Genomic DNA, 22,969 nt, shown 5'->3' on the forward strand with positions numbered 1-22,969 from the left:
GTCGACGTACGGTGATGATGTCATTCAGAAGAAATTTTGCCGTTCCAATAACAAACAACGTTCGAAAATGCAGTATTACCACTACTCAATGGTACGTTCCTGGCCGGAGATATTTCAGTTCGCCTCTTTACCAGCTGCTTGTGTGAAACAACTCACGAATCTGTTCAGAATACGTGAAACTACATTGTGACCAATAACCATACGTGACTGGACTATTAATAAACATGTTGAGAAAACTCACTAATTAAATTGTTGTGACCCGACTTAAGTGGCGCCTTTCATCAGTCTTGAGTCAGTGTTACCTGCGTGCGCAATCAGAACGTTGGCGACGTCGGGGTGATTTTCTGAAATTCATCCTTCACAAGCTTTATAACGGATATAAGAGGGAGAAAGAATCTCTTGATTGGGAGTTTGGCAATGTGAAAATTTTCGATTTTAACGGAGCAGTGTTATTCATAGATTCTTCAGAAGTTGTAAATTATTACTTTTATGCAACACTTTTATTGAGCTGTTAGATACAAGTGAGATTATACAGAGGTGTCAGATCTAATACGCTTTACTATGCAGTCAGTCAACGATCGAAATTAGAGACATGTGCTCTTAGTCACACACGTTCTGGTAACAACTGCCCCACTGGGCCGGACTATACTATATGGCCACTTAGTTTGGCAGTACAGAGACTTATAGACTGGTCCTGTCATTTACTGAAATCCTGAAATATTACTCGAGAGACAGGCATTCTCCGTTCAATACTACTGCAAGTAGTGTGCAACAATACTTATCTCGCAGTTATTATGTATCCCAAGTGTCTTAACAGCAGCTTCTAGTGGCTGAAGAAAGTGACCAAACTGGAGTTCATCGGTCTCAGCGGAATAGGGTAGGACGGGGTGGGAAGTCGGACGTGCCCTTTCAAAGGAACCATCCCGGCAAATGCCTGGAGAGATTTAGGGAAATCACGGAAAACCTAAATCAGGATGGCCGGAGGCGGGACTGAACCGTCATCCTCAATACTGTCTAGATTAATTCACTAAGAAGTTTTTCATCACGTTCATTGATGCTGCATTGACTGTTTGGACTCTCTCTTCTTGAGAACTCCATCTACATGTTACTGCAAAAAAATTAATGTTAGATTAATTCTGTTGTCCTACATTATTTACGTCAGTGGAATATTTTCTTTTTCTTATTTGACCTTGTCCTCTCAGTGTCTTGGCGCCTTCTCTAGTGTTGTTTGCCTAAATGTTGAGTGGCCTCCAGTTTAAGGTGACCTTATCTTCTCCAAACATTGTGCAACCTGTCCTATTTGTAATGTACTCCACCGAGGCAAGACACTTAATCCATCCGCAAGAAAGTCTCTTTTTTGATCTAGCTGTTAATGAAATTCTTAAATTGCCTGAGAGCACGACAAACCGAAATGGGTTAAAACACATCATTTTATTCTGATTTTGATATTTGATGTGTAATCGGTGTACATGCTCGGTGAAGCTGTCGTGAAGTGTACGCTGAAGTTGTACATTAAAGACAATCTCATGACTTAATCGTACCTTTGCGTCACATCTTTTTGTATTTCTCGCTATTACTAATTTCAATTCTGATTTGAACACCAGATTTTTAAAGATTTTTCTGACACGAAGAGGGAGATAATAGATAGCTCATATCCAGTCCAGTATTGCTTTTAATTGGATACTGATGTGAATGATGGACTGAATCTAAAAGGCATATTAAGATATATGTTTAGAGACACACAATTACATGGTCATCAATTGTAGTTATTTCTCATACAAAGCACTGATGTCATCTCCCCATCCGCTTAGCTGCACATCTTGCTGCCGGTGGTCATTGCCGTTTTGCAAGCGTAGTCTGTCAGTAGTTGCGGAGTATTGGTGCCCTGTGCAGGCTAGGCAGTCAGTCAGTATGAGATTGACAACAATACCTGACTCGAGCACACGGTTACTGTCGCCTTTGATCGGCTAGTCTGTCCAAAGGATATGCGTGATAGTAGACATATAACAAATCATTGAATTTTAACAATATTAGCGACAAAATTATATCTCAGAATATGAACTTCATTTCGGTATCCTAATTATCTGTTTTCGATCTTCTTTGATAAAAAAAATAAGAGAACTGACTTTCAGTTCTCCTTCTTTCTCGAGCTTCGCTTCTAGACGGTTGTATCACTTTTGTATCATGAATTTAGTTGTGAAATAATAGCATTTTTTAAGTCAATTACGAATTTATTTTGGTATTTGTGTGCACTATCCTGTAATTCCTGCAAATTGAAAATATTTGTATACTTTTTTTGTCTTTTAATCAATTGGAAGTAGTCAGCTCCGTGACGCACGCCAAAAGCTCGCTATCGTTTTTACATTTCAAAATTTCTAAGTCGAAGCAGCAGTCTAGACTTTTCATGAAGTCCGACTGTAATAGTTATTATCACGCAAACTATTTCTATTCACTAACAGTTAACAATAACACGATTTTGTGTCACAAACTTTGCTGCTTTCCAACGACGACTTCTGGGCCTGTAGCGAACTGGCGTGAGTAAAGAAATAATCTCTTACAAGATCATTTTATGCCACAAGAAAAGTATAAAGTTCAGTGCCTTCTCTCTAATTTTCATGTCTATGTGTTTTTTTCTCTTGCTTGCTATGTGATGTGTCCTTTCTTTCTCAGTACTTTATTTTCTTATTTACCACGAAAATCGACACAGGAGAGAAAGGACGCATTACACTGTCGACCATTTTACAATTCTATAAATTTTCTATCAAAGTTTATTGCCATTAGATTATTACAAATTGTCTTTCTCTGTTTCATGATCTGAATGAAAACATGAAAATACTGGCCAAAACTGACTGAAGTTGAAAAAATAAACTATATTGAAGGAAATGATATTAACAAAGGTAATTACGCGCGGTTCATGAAGCAAATGAATAAGACAAAATTTCTGGCAATGAAGTGTTAATTACGTTCATTACGACCCAATGTATAAGGCAAAGACGAAATTACTTATTCTTTTTGCAAATGTGTGTTATAATAGTTGCCAGTGGAATTAATCATTCATGATTCATATGTTTCAAAATCTGGTTATTAATTTTTTTATTTGTAATAATCATGAACTTAAGCTGTACAAGATGGCTAACTTTGCATTATTCAAAATTTGGTTATTAATTTTTTAATTATTTGTAATAATCATGAAGTCAAGCTGTACAAGATGGTTGATTTGGCATTGTATCTATATAACACGGCACAGTGTGTCACATCTTTTCAGAGGATTAATTTCGTTTTACTGGGAAGTTCATGTTCACCCTACCATTATTCGTGTGCTACTGTGAAACTAAAATATATAATTTTACTCAAATAACTTCAGCCATGTTCGTGTTTTATTAAAGATAGGAAAATCTGTAAAGATGGAATCTGAAGCACATAATGACGCAGAATCATACACCAAAGCTACTGAATTTTCTGACACGGCTGTTGCAACTACTGATGCTTCAGCATGCGAAATGGAGTCTCAAGATGAGAGTGAAGAAAGTATTCCACCAACTGGTCCTTCTCAAGACCCATTTACAGCATTATACTGAAGTTTAGAAGCAATGATAAAACGGATTTTCAACACATCTTTACAGCAAAATGAAATGTCATTTGAGCAAAGTCGAATGTCATTTAAGCAAAATTATATGTCATCTACGTTAAATAACATGTTATCCAAGCATTACGAAATATCATCAAGAAAACTGTCGAGGCAAAATGAAACGTCGTATAAATTGACAAATTTGTCATCGTAACGATGCCTTAATAACCGACATTTTGGAACTGAAAATTGCTTTCCTGGGGCCACACGAGAATTAACTGATGAACAAACTCATGTTAAAGAATCTGTTTATAAGCTAAATGAAAAGGCAGATAATTTTACTACTGAACAAGAGATTACGATAAGGGAACATTTGACACACAGAGCGACAGCTTCATCCAGGATTTTTCAAAGTTGATTTCCGTAAGTATACATTTAATTTGTACTGAAACCAGATGGCAGTTATAAGAGTCGAGGGGCATGAAAGGGAAGCAGTGGTTGGGAAAGGAGTGAGACAGGATTGTAGCCTCTCCCCGATGTTATTCAATCTGTATATTGAGCAAGCAGTAAAGGAAACAAAAGAAAAATTCGGAGTAGGTATTAAAATTCATGGAGAAGAAGTAAAAACTTTGAGATTCGCTGATGACATTGTAATTCTGTCAGAGACAGCAAAGGACTTGGAAGAGCAGTTGAACGGAATGAACAGTGTCTTGAAAGGAGGATATAAGATGAACATCAACAAAAGCAAAACGAGGATAATGGAATGTAGTCAAATTAAATCGGGTGATGCTGAGGGGATTAGATTAGGAAATGAGACACTTAAAGTAGTAAAGGAGTTTTGCTATTTAGGGAGCAAAATAACTGATGATGGTCGAAGTAGAGAGGATATAAAATGTAAACTGGCAATGGCAAGGAAAGCGTTTCTGAAGAAGAGAAATTTGTTAACATCGAGTATAGATTTAAGTGTCAGGAAGTCGTTTCTGAAAGTATTTGTATGGAGTGTAGCCATGTATGGAAGTGAAACATGGACGATAACTAGTTTGGACAATAAGAGAATAGAAGCTTTCGAAATGTGGTGCTACACAAGAATGCTGAAGATAAGGTGGGTAGATCACGTAACTAATGAGGAGGTATTGAATAGGATTGGGGAGAAGAGAAGTTTGTGGCACAACTTGACTAGAAGAAGAGTTCGGTTGGTAGGACATGTTTTGAGGCATCAGGGGATCACAAATTTAGCATTGGAGGGCAGCGTGGAGGGTAAAAATCGTAGAGGGAGACCAAGAGATGAATACACTATGAAGATTCAGAAGGATGTAGGTTGCAGTAAGTATGGGGAGACGAAGAAGCTTGCACAGGATAGAGTAGCATGGAGAGCTGCATCAAACCAGTCTCAGGACTGAAGACCACAACAACTACAACAACATTTAATGTACTTGCAAAATTATGTCATTTTACGACAGATTGTGCAGTGGGACAACTTAAGATGGGGAAGACTGGCAAGCACGTCATGAGGTATGCTTATCCAAACAGGCAGAAAAATGAGGGTGGCTGACGTTACTAAATCATCATCACTCATCATGACAACACTGCTGATATTCGAGTGCAGCGGCAGATAATAGCCAGTATGTAAATAAATGTTAGCACGATATGTGACTGAAGTTTTGAATCTGTACTAATAGTGTTCAAAGTCCTGTGAGTAACAGTGCTACTAAATATGCATGGGCTTCAAACAGCTGCATTTGACTTGGCATTTTACGAATTGTAAATAAATATTTTCCTGTATTTGAGATTTCTCGTCCGCAGCTCGTGGTCGTGCGGTAGCGTTCTCGTTTCCCGCGCCCGGGTTCCCGGCTTCGATTCCCGTCGGGGTCAGGGATTTTCTCTGCCTCGTGATGACTGGGTGTTGTGTGATGTCCTTAGGTTAGTTAGGTTTAAGTAGTTCTAAATTCTAGGGGACGGATAACCATAGATGTTCAGTCCCATAGTGCTCCGAGCCATTTTTTTAGATTTCTCTCAGAATAGTAAAATATTATGGAATATCGACGTTTAGTAGCTCAGGCCACAGTTGTGAAAAACTCTGTCTCTGAAGGGAATCAATTTCGTAATATTAGTTATGGGTATGTTTCCCACTGAAATATGTATATATTTTTCCTGTAAATATTTTGATTGTTCTCTGTTTCAACAAAATATTGTGATCTGTGGGGGCGACATTAATGCACAAGTTTTTAAGAAGAAAGTACTGAAAGATTACGATCCAGTGAACTCATTCATAAAACCGCTTTTCTTTTTTTTGCACTGGTAAGTGTACGGTAAAACTATAATACAGTGGTAAACAAGTATGGCGCTATGGTGTGTTGAAGTGAACAACCAGACTAGTACATCGACAACAGAATTTTGAATCGAGATCAACAAACAGTTATCTCACTCATGGTGGTGTCAAACATTAAAATGCTTTCTGAATGTGGTGAGACAGTTTTATTTCCGTTGGCGCTCACTGAGTAACGATGATGGATGCGTAACGATCACTACCCTTCGGTGTGGAGCAGCCGACAATCCCGTCTGCTTCAGAAAACCCTGATTGTCGACGTGAAGGACTCTGCACGCTGTCACTATTGACTTAGACTATATAGTAAATATAAATGAAAATTTGGAGACACTTTCTCGGTTCATGTTGTGGACATTACCTATACAAGACTGGTATTGACCTCATCTGCTGATGGAAAGCAATAATTCCTTAAATTCCAGTACTCTGAACACGACGCAGTACTCTAAAAGTTAAATGTTAGAGATGTCTCCAATATAAAACCGCAGCCATTTCATGTGTTTGAGCTATTGTTTGTAATTCTAATCTATGTGAAAGATTTCTTGTATGTTAACGAAATTCTTTTTCTCGGCGCAACTAAAGTAAGTCATGTATTACATACTTCTGATTCCTCTGTACAACTGTTATATGTAACTTGATTACGAAGGCTACCTGAAGCCTGTATGAAAAACATCCAAATTACGATAAGGCATCCTATCGGCTTTCTGGTCATTGACCTCACTGTCCAGATGCTAATCATCATGAAGCGTCCTTACGCAGCTGACAACCATCACCTACATTCTGTGTCCAGATCCAACTTACCTTGTCTTCGTAGGGGAATCATCCCTCACCACAATCCAGCACCATCAACTGCAGATTTCCATTGTCATAAAATATTAACTGCAACATTTTCACATTGTACCTATACTACATGTCATACGCCACTTGCAATAGATTTATACTATGTGAGTCAGGGAACTCAAAAACAGACACATACGGTTATAATGATTTCGTAAAATGAAAAATATTCAAACGAGGATAAACGCGGCGTGATGAGACTTTTAAAACGTATGCTAAATACCACTTCCTTCAGCTGTGTATTTTGTTAAATTAACTTATAACAAGACAATACCTAAAAGACTCAGTGTCTGTACCTCATTTCGTACCCGATCTTGATTGAATATGTATTAATTTTACAATGACCTTTAAGGCCTTTACTCTTGTAAAAGTCCGTTAAAATCTGAAGGCCATGTCGCAGTTTCCTCATGTTTCCCGTTACGGCGCCCAATTGATGGGGAAAGGGGGGGGGACAAATTCACTGAAATATAGTTATGAGCAAAGAACCAATTTAAACCTAAGTCATTACACCGAGTATTCGACTATAAAAGTTTATCAAATCTGCGGTCCTCATGTCACTTGCATGAATATAATTACAGAGATCAGTCTTTGTAGTATTAATTTACCGAACTGTTTTCAAGAAAACATTATTGGTCTATAACAAGACTATTGCTTTAACAGGACTACTACACGTTCCTTCAGTGGTCACTCAGTGATTACGATTATTGTATGTTGACTGCTTCACGCCCTGAGGGAAGAGAATGAAGAGACACTGAATGTCGCATCCTTACACTTTAATAGACTGTGTCTCGACCTTTCAAGGGCGTGATGTACCATATCATTGTGTTTCAGCTACATCAGCGATAAGTTTACGTCTCTAAATATGAACTTAATTTCGATGTCTTATTTATTTTTGGTTCTTATCATCTTTTTTGTTAAAAATGAAGAGCCGATATTCAGTTCTCTTTCTTCTTTAAATTAGGCATCATTCTTCTACCATGAATTATGTTGTGAAATATTAACATATTTTAAGTCATTTACGACATTTTTCGATAGTTAAGTCACAACCCTGTCATTACTGTAAAATATAATTTATTGTATGTTCTTTCGGCCTTTTAAATTAGATGGAAGTAGTTAGTTTGGTGACGCAACTATTGCGCACCGTAAGGGTTCTATCGTTTTCACATTTCAGTATTTCTAGGCCTAACCTGCGGTCTGTGATTTTAACGAAGTCCGGTTGTAATTATCATCATCATACAACCTTTTATTTGCCTTAATAGTTAACAATAACACAGTCTTGTATCAACAAGTCTGACGCTTTCCAAAGACTACTTGTGGGCCTGTAGCAAACTGTCATGACTGAAGAAATACCCTTTTACAGAATCGTTTTACGCCACAAGAACAGTGTCAGGTTCAATGTCCTGTCTCTAATTTTCATAATTACATGTTTTCTTCTCCTGTGAGAATGTAATGTGTGCTTCCTTCTTCAACGTTTTACTTTCTTACTTACATTCAAAATTTAAAAGAAAGAAAAAAGAAACACCGTAGAGAAAGGACGCATTCAGAGTTTGAGGTGAACTCTCCTGGATGTTTCGTTTCATGGTAGCTGAGCCTTGCCAGCTTTCCTCCTATCGATTTTCCTGCAGAGACCGTACCTTTCCGGCCCTCGAGATGCGGTCGCGAGGTGGTGCGCACGACGGAGGTGATGGACGGAGCGAACGTGCGGAGCGAGAAGCAGGGAGTAAGAGCTTGTAGTTGGTAGCGGACATGACATGCAAACTTGGCGGCTAATACCGTCGCAATGAAAACGTCCATTCGGGTCAGCGCAGGCTGCATTGGGCGTATTTTGGGATGGACTGCGTAGCGAAGAAGTCTAGTGGTCGTTAGCCGATGCATGTCGTTGGGGGTCCTGACTTGTGACCTACCTTTCCGATACTGTTGGACACGGATTTCAACCGACGTAATAAGGTGATGTAACTGTATTTACGTCATTCATTGGAGACACATTTCATGCCCTCCGTGTTGCAAATGTGATGAGCTGGAGACAGATTACGGGTTGATTCTCAGTAAGGAAACTCTGTGTACAATTTATCTTGTGGTTCGCCCCTATGAAACTTGTTGTGCCATTCTAACTGTGTTGGCATCTGATGGCGACAAAACCTTGGGGCTTACTATTATTTCTTAATATTAGTGTCTAATCTGTTTCAGAAAGCACTGTGTATCGTTGAAAAGATTGCTGCAAGAAATGTATGTTCATTCCGCCAGATCTTTCTGCGGTGTCTCGAATGTTTGTGCATCAAGGACATGAAGTTATAGTAAGACTCAATATTAGATCTTTCCTTGAGGTAATCTTATGTTAGCGTGATTTGGATTGCTTATTTCAAATACCTGGGCTTTGGGTATGATTCGGTTACTGCTTGGAGACAGTGACAATTTGTTTAACGTGTTTTGGTGTTAATTTGAGATTGTTTTTCTAATACTGTTCTAAGTGCACTGTCTTGGGTTCATTAGAGTAGGATTATTTATTTAAGGAGCTAAAGTTGTAGCGTGTTGGTTATCGTAGTGAGACGCGCGATTTATCGGATTCCAACTTCTTACGATTTGCTGTACCTCTGAGCCTGGCTCGTGGGTTTAATGTACGCCTTCGGGTCCTGCGTGTCTATCTTATTTAGTAGATTCAAACTTTCCGTTCATGCTCCAGGTACGCCCTTAACAGTCAACTGACTGAGCGAGTGTATGTGAGACAAAGTGGGTCTGAGACACTCATACCTCGCACCGTTCGTCGGGCCGACAATTGGTGGCCTAGCGCGACAGCTGGCCATTGCCCGCGCGGCTTGTGTACAACGTTCGTGTCTGCACCTGGTTTCCACCTGGAGCTCAGAAGTTTTTATAAGTTACGTGTACTGATCCAAAGTCCTCAAATTTAAAAAGAATTTCTGTATACGTAATTTTTGTTCTGCGTCATGGTGGCATTTGAAATTCCGTGTTCTGTGCAGGCTGAAAATTAGAAATTCATCTACCTCAGAACGGCGTCTGCTCGATGTCCCTTCACTCGGCAACATAGATACTTACAAGATGATGTAAAAGCAGCGTTGATAAAAAACACCATCAAATATCTACAATTACTGAGGCCGCGCTACTCTAGTAATGAAATAAAGTTGTGTAGAAAAACTGTCTATAAAAAAATTATCAGGCGGTAAGATAATAGATTGGTTTCTGGAAAATAAAGCCCAAAATTTCCACCCAAAATGGTTTGTTTGCTCTTATACCCAAAGAAACGGTACTATTCAGCCCACATTTAAACTACTGGCTACGTTCGTCAAGTTTACAATTCATACACTCATTTCGCATGCACAGCAGCCATAAATCTGTCCATATCCAACCGGAGTTAAACAACGTTTCCAGAGTCATTATTTTCACCACTAACATGAGTTATTACATTCGGTCCTTCTGGTGGATTTCAAAAAAGAAATTGGTCACCAAAAATGTTCAGTGGCTGAACACTGAAACATGCCACGCAGATACTACGAAGGCCAAATTTTCACACACAAATATCATTGCAACAATACAGTTCTAAGACTTCCAAAGATCACAAAACTGTCCGTAACTACATCAGCGTTAGTCACGACACGTATCAAACGCGAGGAACACAATATTCCTTCATTTTAGAGATTATTTTGACTCCCACTCGTAGCATGAGCGTCCGCATTCAAAGCTAGCGAGAGTTCTTGTGGCCTCACACCCAGTATAACTATCAGGTCTCAATTCTGATTGGCTAACCATACTCGCTGCCAATCATAATGCTCGCTCTTCATCATACTCGCGCCAAAACCGGTCTGCACCAATCCTTACATATAGAGGCATCTACGTCATTGTGATGTACAAATATTAAAGTAATGTTTAATAAACGAAAACGAAAAGTCAGTAAATCTGGAAATATCCCTTAGATACAGATAATAATCCAGCTGACTTTAGGGCTGCTCTGTTACAATAGCAGTCACACCTAAAAATACATAATCAGCAAAGTGGTTATATTCCCTATGAACATTTTCCCACGACAGGCTTGCGTAACTCTTGCAGGTTACTTAAGATGGTATATAACGCAAGATTAAAATTTGACGAATGTCCCACGTACACACTCTCATTCACTCACATATACTTCCACAACAATCTTAGACGCCAATAATAATTTGGTCTGATTTTTATATTACGAAAACGAAAAATAATTAAAGTTTTAATATGAAAGGCTGAATTAATTAATTCTGCACTCTGCGAGTTCTGTTTATGTTTTCAGATAATATCAAAGGATATACTGTTATATTTCGTAACTGAATTTAGTTTCCTAAGTGTTGGTTTTTTACTTTTTTAGCAATTTTTTTAATCTCTGAAACTATGATGGTTATAAAGTTGAAATTTGGATACAATCTTCTCCTGAATGTCCAAAGGTAGTGTACCGATTTTGAAAATGATTGAATAATATTTAATATGATTTATTTAGGTTCATATAGGTGGTGAACGTACGCGTCCAGTAAAAGACATTGGAGAGCTTTCCCATGGCAGGCAGTGACAGATGCGCGTGTGTCTCCCGGTTAGGCCGGCAGATGTCTGTCCCTGAAGTTACATGCAGCTAGCTATCCTAAAACACACGTTCGCTCGGAACCAACTTGCGACGGTACAGTCTGTCCTTTTCAGACCTTAAGTAAGCTATGTTTCAGATGAAAGACTTGCATGGTTAAAGCTGCTTATTCTATTTATTCAGTTATGAATGCATTTCCCAAGCGTGTCTTTTATTGTCTGTAGGTCAATTTTGTCTATGTTCAGTTCTGGGGCAAACTTGTTACAGTTTAGATTGAAAGGGTCCTGTAGCCACCTTTCATTATTCCGTGAGCCCAATTTCACAAACGGTGGCGTAGTCTGCTGCAGAAAGTCTGCGATAGTCGTACAGAATAGCCAACTCTCGTAGTGGTCAAGTCGGCAAAGAGGTTTCCGCTACTTGTGAGAAATCCACCTGCGTTAGGTTCGTGGCGCAAATGGCATCTTGGGGTTTTCCGGTCCACGCGGAGCGTGGAAGAGGCTGGAGAAGCGGGAGGCAGTCTGCCGCCGGTACGGGAAGCGTCCACAGCTGTGCTCCAGTCGAAGAAGGGTGAGTTGGACTGACCGCGTGGCGCGTTGTCACATAGAGAGGGGAGCTTTTAGCTTTTGGTCTCGAATTTCGTCTTATAAAGATTTATTTGCTGGGTTGCAGCAGGGAATGCAAGGCTTTTGTAGACTTTCAGTTTGATTCCCAATGTAGTCTTGACTTTGATCCGTGAGAGGAACGCAGCACAAAGGAGTTGCATATGTTGAAGTGCCCTCGGTTCAGTGTGAATGTTTATGTGCCTACAACTGTGTGTGTATGCTTCTAATCTTTTCCGGATCTTGGTAATTTTTGAGTGTTTGTGAATTTTCTTTGTCTCATTTGACTAAAATTTGGCCACGGTCCATAGAAATTGTCTCCGCGGACCGAGTGGGCACGCGAGTCTGTTATGAAACGTATAGTATTTCACAAGCAATTGTACATAGTTAGCATGCAACAGCAGTCTATAGATGCACTACATCAATGTTTTAAGGAATAAATAATTTTGCCTTCAATCTTGTCTAGTGTACCGATGTTACGTCGCCGTTACCTTCGCCATTTACCTTGTAGTTTTCCTTGTTGGCCCATCTATAGCGTTTCCATGTGCACAGGTGTAGTGATTAGTGTCCCTTTTTTTTATCTGAAACAAATGCTCTGGAATAGATCGTGTTTTCACGAATCTTGCTGCAGGCTGCACTTACGGATGGTGTTCACGCCCTCTGTACTTTACTCAGTATTTGATTCACGGGAAGAATGCCTGGATCATATTAATAATTACATCCCATTCTTTATCAATGACTTTACAATGAATGTTCTTTTGTGAGTTTTTCTTATTAATAAATTAAGAAATTTTCCGACTCAGTGCTACCTCTTCTTTGTCGTGTGGCTAGAGTTGGTGGCGACCCTATCTTTTACATTGATTTCAGTGTCAAATAGCATTTTCTTATTCAGAGTGAGCGTGGCTCTTTTAGCTATCAGGATACATTCAAAGGGCGCTTCATGCTTCTTACACATAGCGTCCTTTTATTCGCGCTACTTACACATGGCTTTCCCTGCTCACGGATTTCGGTAAACCAGAGATCTTCTGATGCGCAGTGAGGATTAGTTATTTTCGGTTGGATGTGCTAATTGGTATATTGTCTGTCTGTGATACAGAATTTACGTGAATTTATGATATAGGTGTGCATTTTCTTACATGTTTTATCTTGTATATGTATTACTGTATAGATATTGTGATTTAGTATTCAATTGTGGGTTGACTCTTGTCCTGTGGCGTGTATCGGTGTCATATAGTAAATCTGGGGTGCTTTGTGGGGACTGTGAGTCCATTAGGAGACTTTGGCATTATTCTTGTTGTATTTTGGAGCACGGAGTAACTATCCTTATGATGGAGACGCGTAGCTGTTCAGGGAGCCGCGATCGGAAAAACCTGCCAGACAATAACCCTGAACAAGGACGAGGTCAAAACGTCGAGTCCGACCAGGAACGAAACGCGGAAAACGCAAGTACAAGTGTTGTCCATCCTGAGCCCGCTGTAGTGATTTCGAATCATTCGATAGATGCATATTCATTACGGGCTATGCTACGACAATTATTAGACAGTAATAGGAGACATATCGAGGAAGTGAATAAAAAGCAAGCAGAAGAAAATAGGAGGCATATCGAGGAAGCGAATAAAAGATTGACTAGTGAAATAGTACAGGGTGTTGGGGAGAAACTGGCGATCATTGACCAACGCATCTCCGCCTTAGAAGAGGGGCACCAAGTCATTAGCAAGCAGGTGATGGAGCAAGAAGAAAGGTTCACTGGGAATATACGTATACTAGCAGAACAATGCCAGAGTCAACAAGCGGCTCTTGAGTCCCGAGTAGGACAAAATTCCGCCAGGGATCTCCCCGCATTAGCAGAACAATGCCAGAGTGACCACGCGACCCTTGTGTCCCGAATAGAGGACACTGCGGCTAAGTGCCCGGTCCACCTTATCGCGCAGGTAGAAACCCTCAGCCAGGCGATAATAGCTCTCGAGCGAGAGCAAGGGCTTACGCAAACAAAACAAGACACGGCCCACCGAGAGATGCAAGAAGACATAGCCAGGATCTCAGACGCAGTAGCTGCCGCGTTCGCAAATCACTTCTTACGGGAGGTTGGCACTGTGAAGCGTGTGATTTCGGACAACGGGCCACAATTCAGGTCACGTCACTGGGAGCATATGCTTCGGAGAAAGCGAGTGAAACCGATCTTTATCTCCCTTTTCTGCCCTTCAGCAAATCCTTGTGAAAGGTGGATGAAGGAGATTGGAAAATTGTGTAGGTTATACTGCCACTGTGACCACCAGACGTGGGACACGAAACTAGCCGGTTTCCAGAACATATTAAATGAGTTGCCAAATTCCTCAACGACGTTGCCACCGATTCTGGTCCTGAAAAACAAGGAGCCTCCGAGTAAAATAAAAGAGGTGGTTCCCTGGCCAGTAGAACCCAGGTTACGAAGATCTGCAATTGTGGAGCTTGCCCTGAAAAATATAAAGAGTGCCGCCGAGGCTCGGATAAGAACCTACAAAAAGAAGGTGCGGAATATAACTTTTCACGTGGGCCAGAAAGTACTTGTACGCTCGCACAAGCTCTCTAATAAACGGGCTGGGTTGTCAAAGAAGTTCTACTTCTTATTCAATGGGCCATACAGAATCAAGCGGATTCCACATCCGAATGCGCTTGAAGTAGAAACACTCCGCTCTCGAAAGTCGAAGGGCCTGCACCACATCTCCAACGTAAAACCTTACATTGAATAAGAAGCAGAAGATCTTGCCCCTCGGAGGTCGGAATGACGTATTGCCCATATGCTTTTTCGCATTCATTCTTTTGTGAGTAAAATTACAGTGCATATTTTCCAATGTTTTGATTCACTCTGGTGTGATTAAAATTAAAGTGTATATTTTCTGTGTATTGAAAAGGGTCCCCCAATATGTGTGTAGTTATTTCTTCTTGTCAGCAGAAAGGAGTAGTGTTGTGCAGTTTCAAAACATCTGAATGTGAATGATTATGAGGCTCATATGAAGCGTTTCCTATTACAGTAAGATGGCTTTCGTTCTTTGATGACTAAAAAGGTATCGGGTGTGTTGGCGTGGCGAGTCAATGGTCGTAAGGTAATTCTTGATGATAAATTACAGTTTTAGTGTTCTTATTCCCCTTAGGTGAGCATGATTTAGTGAGATTTTTCAAATGTACTGCGATGTTAATGAAGCAACTTGGTGACTTGTAGGTGAAGGACTTGTGTATGAAGGGAGATTAATAGTGTTTGATTTTCAGAGTTGCCATCTTATAAGATAATTGGAAAGTGTAACTTGCCGTCACATACTACTAGGTACGGTTGAGGACACCAGGGTGTGAAACCCCAGAAGATGTATATGGAAACAGCTTATAAACTCAAGCAGCTTGATATTTAATAGAGAATCAATGCGACTACCTCCAAGCTAAAATAACATGACGGTAGGTGAGGACCCCTGGGGACATGTGGTGAGTAAGTGTGTAATCATTATGAGTATCTTATGATAGCAGTAAGTTGGGTACTCATGGCCCTGGACAATGGATTTCTTTTGACAGTATTTTTTTATGTACTTATAGGACGAAGTGTTTATGTGTTTGCTAATAGGATAGGATGATTTTTATTTTCATTTTTATGCCCACTGACCTTTTGCATTAGTCTGATGAATAGATGTTGAAACATTTACCATTCCAGATGTGACTTGAATGAACCTTCTGTGTCTCATTAATCATAACTTTTATTATGCAATGTCCATAGAAAAGAAGTCTCGGAAATTTTTCACAGATCAGCAAACATGTTCTGCAAACCTTGGAGGAGCAGCCAATGAACAACGATATGGGTATTGGTGTTGAAAGGAATATTTTGTTTATATGTGGGAATTGTAGTCGGGCTATATGGTGATGGTGGCTAGTACGAGCTGTGTAGATTGGGTGTGAGAGCGTAGTTAGGAGCAGGTAGAGTTTTGTGTCTGTAGCTAGCAGCGGCGCCAAATCCTATCCAAATCCTGACCAAACCTTGTACAAGATCTACCCTGAATGATTGACAGCAGATGTAATGCTGGAACTATATTTTATAAAAAAGGATTTTTTGTGTGTTTGAATATTGGTTATTTAATTTTCTTCATTGTTTTTTTTATTAGTAATGTTAAGAAGGCCCTGTTTGTCAGGTTAATTTTGGGCACTATTCCATGTATTGTTCAGGAGTGAGAAACTCCGAAGATTTTGTGGTAATCTGTACACATGATATTTTGTAACGATCTCTGTGAGCGCAGTTCTTAAGTGGGTGCAAGGCCGCCTAGGGAGCCTCCGCATCAGAAAGCACAGGGCTTGGTCCACCGGCAGGCGTTGCAGAACCCTGGTATCAACGGCGAAGCAGTGGTGCGGCGAGCGGTCACAGCTGTTTCCCCATCAGAGGGGAGGGGATGCTGGTCTTCCCCCAGGCGCAGGCTCACACCGGAGCCCGCAGGCGTGTCACCACGGCAGCGCCAGCTGATGGCCGGCGTTCCACCCCATGCGCTAGTCATCTGACAAGCGAAAGGGAAAGTATGACGCACACCAGGCGAGGCCGCCGATCCCTGAGCGCCGCTAGTCCAGACGGCTGCTGCGGTGAGGTAACGCCCACTGCCCGGAGGGACACAGGTCCCACCACTGACGCATCAGCTGAGACGGTGCAAAGAGGTGATAAGCGGGTCTCAAGCCCGACACCCGCACGAGTTTACGTCGACCTCGATGCGACGCAGAAGAGCGCGTGTCTCCCCATTGACACGACAGGAGACGGGGGCGTGTGTCGGTAAAACACATTCCTCCACAACACACGGACGACGACCGCCAAGCCGCCTTCTCGATGATGAGGCAGGGCCCACAAGTGGCAATGTCCTGCAAATCTGCAACGCCAAACCATCCCACAGTATGGACGCAGAGGGTGGAAACGGGCACGAGGCAACGTCGCGGGGTGCTGTCTAGGATGAACAATCTGGGTTACAACGGACGTTAGAATCAACGCCGCTGCGAACTCCCCAGTTCAGTGTTGTGGTCCCCTAGTAGCTTATCCTCCAAGTCGCCTTTAGAAGAGACGCCCACCCCAGCACCTAAAGAGAATACCCAGTGAAACAACCATGTGACGAAACTGAAAAATGACAGCGTGTCAACGAGTTGATTTCTGGATGTGTTTTTGTACTCATGTCTTATTTTCCATAGGTGATTATTTACCAGCTGTCATACCATTGGGTTCATTAATGATTTTGTATCACTGTATTTGTTGTGAATATTGTATTTTGCACTTTCACTTGCATGTTTTTATATATGTCAGCACCAGATGATACTGCTTTGGTTCGTGATAATGATTTTGCATCATTGTATTTGTTTATATATTTATATATATTATTTACCTGTTCACCTATGTCTCTATGCTAACTTTTGATAGTTGGTTAAAGCAATTTTAAAATAATATCTCATGGTTGTGGTCGTAGTAGGTCAGATGACATGATGTTAGCGTAGAATATCACGCTTAATTTAATTTGTTCTGTTTGCTTTGCGGACCGCATGAGGTCACAATTATTGACTAAGGTCAAATAAAGCTCACTTGGATATAAGAGATTAATCAACTATTTTGTGCTGCTGTTTACTGTTGCAATTGTTACCCGTTAGGGTATGTTTGTTTCGAAGACTGTTGGCGAATCTCCTAGCATGGCGAGAAAATTCGCGGCACAGTCTTCTCCGGGACGTTTGGGGCGATGAAAGGGTCCTGTAGTCACCTTTCATTAGTCCGTGAGCCCAATGTCACAAACGGTGGCGTAGTCTGCTGCAGAAAGTCTGCGATAGTCGTACAGAATAGCCAACTCTCGTAGTGGTCAAGTCGGCAAAGAGGTTTCCGCTACTTGTGAGAAATCCACCTGCGTTAGGTTCGTGGCGCAAATGGCATCTTGGGGTTTTCCGGTCCACGCGGAGCGTGGAAGAGGCTGGAGAAGCGGGAGGCAGTCTGCCGCCGGTACGGGAAGCGTCCACAGCTGTGCTCCAGTCGAAGAAGGGTGAGTTGGACTGACCGCGTGGCGCGTTGTCACATAGAGAGGGGAGCTTTTAGCTTTTGGTCTCGAATTTCGTCTTATAAAGATTTATTTGCTGGGTTGCAGCAGGGAATGCAAGGCTTTTGTAGACTTTCAGTTTGATTCCCAATGTAGTCTTGACTTTGATCCGTGAGAGGAACGCAGCACAAAGGAGTTGCATATGTTGAAGTGCCCTCGGTTCAGTGTGAATGTTTATGTGCCTACAACTGTGTGTGTATGCTTCTAATCTTTTCCGGATCTTGGTAATTTTTGAGTGTTTGTGAATTTTCTTTGTCTCATTTGACTAAAATTTGGCCACGGTCCATAGAAATTGTCTCCGCGGACCGAGTGGGCACGCGAGTCTGTTATGAAACGTATAGTATTTCACAAGCAATTGTACATAGTTAGCATGCAACAGCAGTCTATAGATGCACTACATCAATGTTTTAAGGAATAAATAATTTTGCCTTCAATCTTGTCTAGTGTACCGATGTTACGTCGCCGTTACCTTCGCCATTTACCTTGTAGTTTTCCTTGTTGGCCCATCTATAGCGTTTCCATGTGCACAGGTGTAGTGATTAGTGTCCCTTTTTTTTATCTGAAACAAATGCTCTGGAATAGATCGTGTTTTCACGAATCTTGCTGCAGGCTGCACTTACGGATGGTGTTCACGCCCTCTGTACTTTACTCAATATTTGATTCACGGGAAGAATGCCTGGATCATATTAATAATTACATCCCATTCTTTATCAATGACTTTACAATGAATGTTCTTTTGTGAGTTTTTCTTATTAATAAATTAAGAAATTTTCCGACTCAGTGCTACCTCTTCTTTGTCGTGTGGCTAGAGTTGGTGGCGACCCTATCTTTTACATTGATTTCAGGGTCAAATAGCATTTTCTTATTCAAAGTGAGCGTGGCTCTTTTAGCTATCAGGATACATTCAAAGGGCGCTTCATGCTTCTTACACATAGCGTCCTTTTATTCACGTACTTACAAGATATATGGTAACCACTAATTTGGGCAAAGTTTTTCATTATAATTGTTATATGAATTAATTGCTTACATGACTAACACTTTGTGTGCAATAAAAGGTGAACGAAGTTCTCCATGCCGCAAGATCCAGTCCTTCCACTTAGTCCTTGATGGACATTTTATGAGGTGCCGATGTATCCCCCTATCAGTAGCACTGGGATTTGGAATAACGCCCAGCTGGAATGGATTGCATTTCTTGGCGACGTGTGGAAATCTATTTTGAATTCTGAACATTCAAGAAGGGGTGTAGACAGCTATTTCATTGTTCTAGAGCTATTTTTAGCTGTGCATATCTAAACGATACTCTGTCCAAGATCATAACTGAATAATATGTCATTTCTGTCAACTAAAGTGATTTTGATAAAACCAGACTGATGTGGAGTGTACTACTTTGAGAGACTGAAGCTTCATGGTAACTCTTGTTGTTATCTCAAAATGGTGTGGCTCGGTTAACTAGAATAACATATTTCAGCGTGTAGACACTGACCTGAATTAATTTATCTAGTTGTAAGTTTGTTAGAGAGAAACTGAAGGGTTCCCCATCGCGCGAGTGTCTCTGTTGTGGCATTTGGTAACATCGTGCCTCCAGTGCTTGTAAACGTGGTACCCTTCCGTTAGTAAACTTATTGTCCATTGCATGTGTTGTTTTAATATCCTGGCCTGTGCTTGGTATCAGGGACAATACAGTAAGCATTCACATGTCGGCCTTATGTCACAGGTCGTAGTACAATTTTAATTTTGTAATTTTTTGGGTCCTGTTAATGTTTTCTAATGTTTGCTGAGTTCGCAGGATGTCTTGTGTGCATGTTAGTTATTATGAGAATTCTTTTTGGTTATTAATTTAATTGCTCAGTTGTTTTTTATGTTTTAGTTAAGAGATTTTAAATTAAGCATTGTGTTGTAATCTGACTTTTTATAAAGCATATGTACACCACTGTGTGAAGAGTTCCTTGTGTAGTAAGGTTGTCATTTATTTAAAGTCATTCGGCAATTTACCTTCATGTGAACGTAAAAGGTTTTCATTTGAATGGTCACTTAGTAAGGAAGGATGGTCATTTATGTAAATTGGTGCAAGGCTGTGTAACTTCTGGTATTGTCAAAGACTAATATTATTCTGCTTTCATATGAGCAGACTCTCTTGTTATACGAGAGTTAGCAGCCGATGGGAAACTAAAGTGATATCTTTTGGTTGAAACGGCCTCGCTCTAAACCATTTTTTATGTGGGCGATGAGTGGCCTTCTGAAAACTGTCTGTGGCTTCTTGTCAGCAGGCCAGCCGCACGCCTAATAAAAAGAAACTATCTTTAAATGTATTCTTGTTTAATGTAACTTATTAATTGATTGCTTGCATTAAAGTATTATTTCACTGTTTCACCTCTTTTTATCTATTGTATGAATTTGACGAATGAATATTTGAATGTATAATCCTGCACTCATTTCACCCAGAACTCCCTCTACATCATCCTGTGGCAGAACCCTAAAATTATTTTACACGTCCATTTGGAACTTTTCTTACCTATAACGTTCGAAGGTCTTACATGGAGGCAGATGCAGCTAAAGTGACGTCAGTCCTACCACATTGTTGAAGCACGAAGGTACAAAACTTTTTACTGTGTTAATAATAATGTTCTCATGTGTATTACATCTTATACATTATTAATTAAGTAGACTCATAATATTTAGATTAGATATTTAATTTAAAATTACCGTGTAAAAAGGTTAAAAATGAGACCTAATACTTATAGGTTGAATCTATTACATTCAAGAAGGGGTATAGACAGCTATTTCATTGTTCTAGAGTTATTTTGAAACGAGGAAAGGACTGTTAGGGGAGAGCGTTTCCGGGCTAAACCAGCGTCGAGGGACTCCCGGCACTTCTTACTCATCCCCCCTACCCCCATCTCGCCATCCCACCTTCTCACACCCCTCCACAAGCCCATATTTAACGATCCTGTCTTTAAATCTTCTAAGAATCCACTCATCCGCAGGAAGTGTTGTAGACAGCTTATGCCTGTTTCATCACCTGCTAGAATGTATGGCAAGTATTCTCTTAGGTTCAACCGACGCATTATATTTTCGGTAACAATACAGTCTTAAAGATTGTGACGAACACTTCGGACTAACACACAAACGCACTGTGGAGATTCTTCTGACAGTAATATAAATTAACAACTAACTGTAGTAGGTCCAATTCGAAGACGACGTAAGCAATGGCGTTATTGTACTTGCCTTTTACACAGAACTTCAAATTATGTGGTGGATGTAGAGGTTTTAAGCTATTTTGCCTTTTGGACAAATGTTGTAAGGATAGTGGGCCCTAGTTCCCAAAGTAACAAAAATCTGTAGTACTCATGTCATACTATCTTCCTGTTGTACTTGTTTATTTGACGTCACTTCCCTGCAGGATATTCAGAATATTGGCAGAGGTCGTTATCACCTAGAAATTGCATGTGCATGTTTACCGTACTTTAACGTATTAGTACCACAATACCGTAGCACGCCGCCACAGGAGCCAAAATGAAATGGCGTAAACCAAGGATAAAGTGTAGTATCGTGGGTTAATTCGTTTTCTGCAGCAGTGGAAAAGTTTCGGCTGCGCCACCAAGGAAGTCATGTTGATTGACCTGATACAGCTGAAACATTTCTGCTGCTGTTGCAAGTAAAAGGATACAGAAACAGAATCATTGGGTAGATGACTATTTTCTACAATGACAAAGATCTCATTCTGGTGTTAGGCTGTTACGTGCTAGCAAATACCTTCGCGTAAGCATTCTTCCTACTCTGCCGTAATATATTCAGTCCATGGCAGACAACAAAGGTATAGGAGAATTTCGCGTAAGTTAACACTAGAGAATATTGGAAGCTGTGTTACAACAGAGAATTCTTGAATTTCCTCATTAAACGTCAGCAACGAGTAATTCTGAAGGTGGAAACGGAAGTTTCTTATTTGGCATTAAGAGAGCTAACAGGAGGACTTAACACCCTGAAAGAAAATTAAGAGCAATGAGATGTTCTATAAACGCCAGTAGCTAGGGCTTTTAGAAATGGCAAGGTGATATGAATACCACGAAATTCCTTTACAGCCCAGCAGAAAACGTGGAGAAGTAGTAACAATGGTTTTAAAAAAATAAGTTATATCTGAGGGAGAATATTATAGTGTATAACTACTCCGTAAGATGCACCTTCTGCGCTCATAAATGTCTGGAGATGAGCTCAGAACTTCATTAACTACAAAAGAGTAATAAGATAAGCTATGAGGCGTTACATTCGCAGAAGTGATAGCGTTTCGTCTTATGATATAAGAAATGTATTTACAAAACTTTTTTTTTTGTCACTGTGTTACACATTCTGATAAAAGCAAGAGCAACCTTTTGAGTATTGTAGACACATTCTATGCGTACTAACAAACCTGAATTTATATGGAGGTAGGATCATTTTGAACACAATTTTGTAATAAGTTTTTATCGAGTCAGTATAAGTGTGGAGTTATAACAATGTAAACTTATGTGTTCCTTCCGTTGGAAGAGTTTGGATTATGACTCAGTGCCAGTCAATGGCACGAGGTAGTATTATGCTACGTTGATCACATACGCCAAACGTATTACGTTTCTGAGCAAGTTAAAAATAAAATACCTCCCCACTAAGAATTTTTCGTAGGAATGTAATACTACCACATAGTTGAATCTAATGTTGCAGGCTCTCCAATATGCCACACATGAAACATTGATAAGGTATATACTCGTAGTTTCCACCTGGCCTCCAACAATACTTCCCTGTCTCTAAAGTCGACACATTTATGCACTTGTGGAAACCGAGCAGTCGTATTAAACAATAAAGCATTATACCATAGGTCCATGACTGAAGGTACATGGCATTTGTACAATTTTACTCTTAAGACATTTATCAAATATCTACAGAGACTTACTTTTGGTGTTTCAAGAGATACAACAGCCGACCAATATATTCCTACTTGTCAAAAGCTTTCTCCATGTCTACAAATGCTAGAAACGTAGGTTTACCTTTTCTGAA

This window comes from Schistocerca nitens, chromosome 2 (assembly GCF_023898315.1).
Source record: "Schistocerca nitens isolate TAMUIC-IGC-003100 chromosome 2, iqSchNite1.1, whole genome shotgun sequence".
NCBI classification, from domain to species: Eukaryota; Metazoa; Arthropoda; class Insecta; order Orthoptera; family Acrididae; genus Schistocerca; species Schistocerca nitens.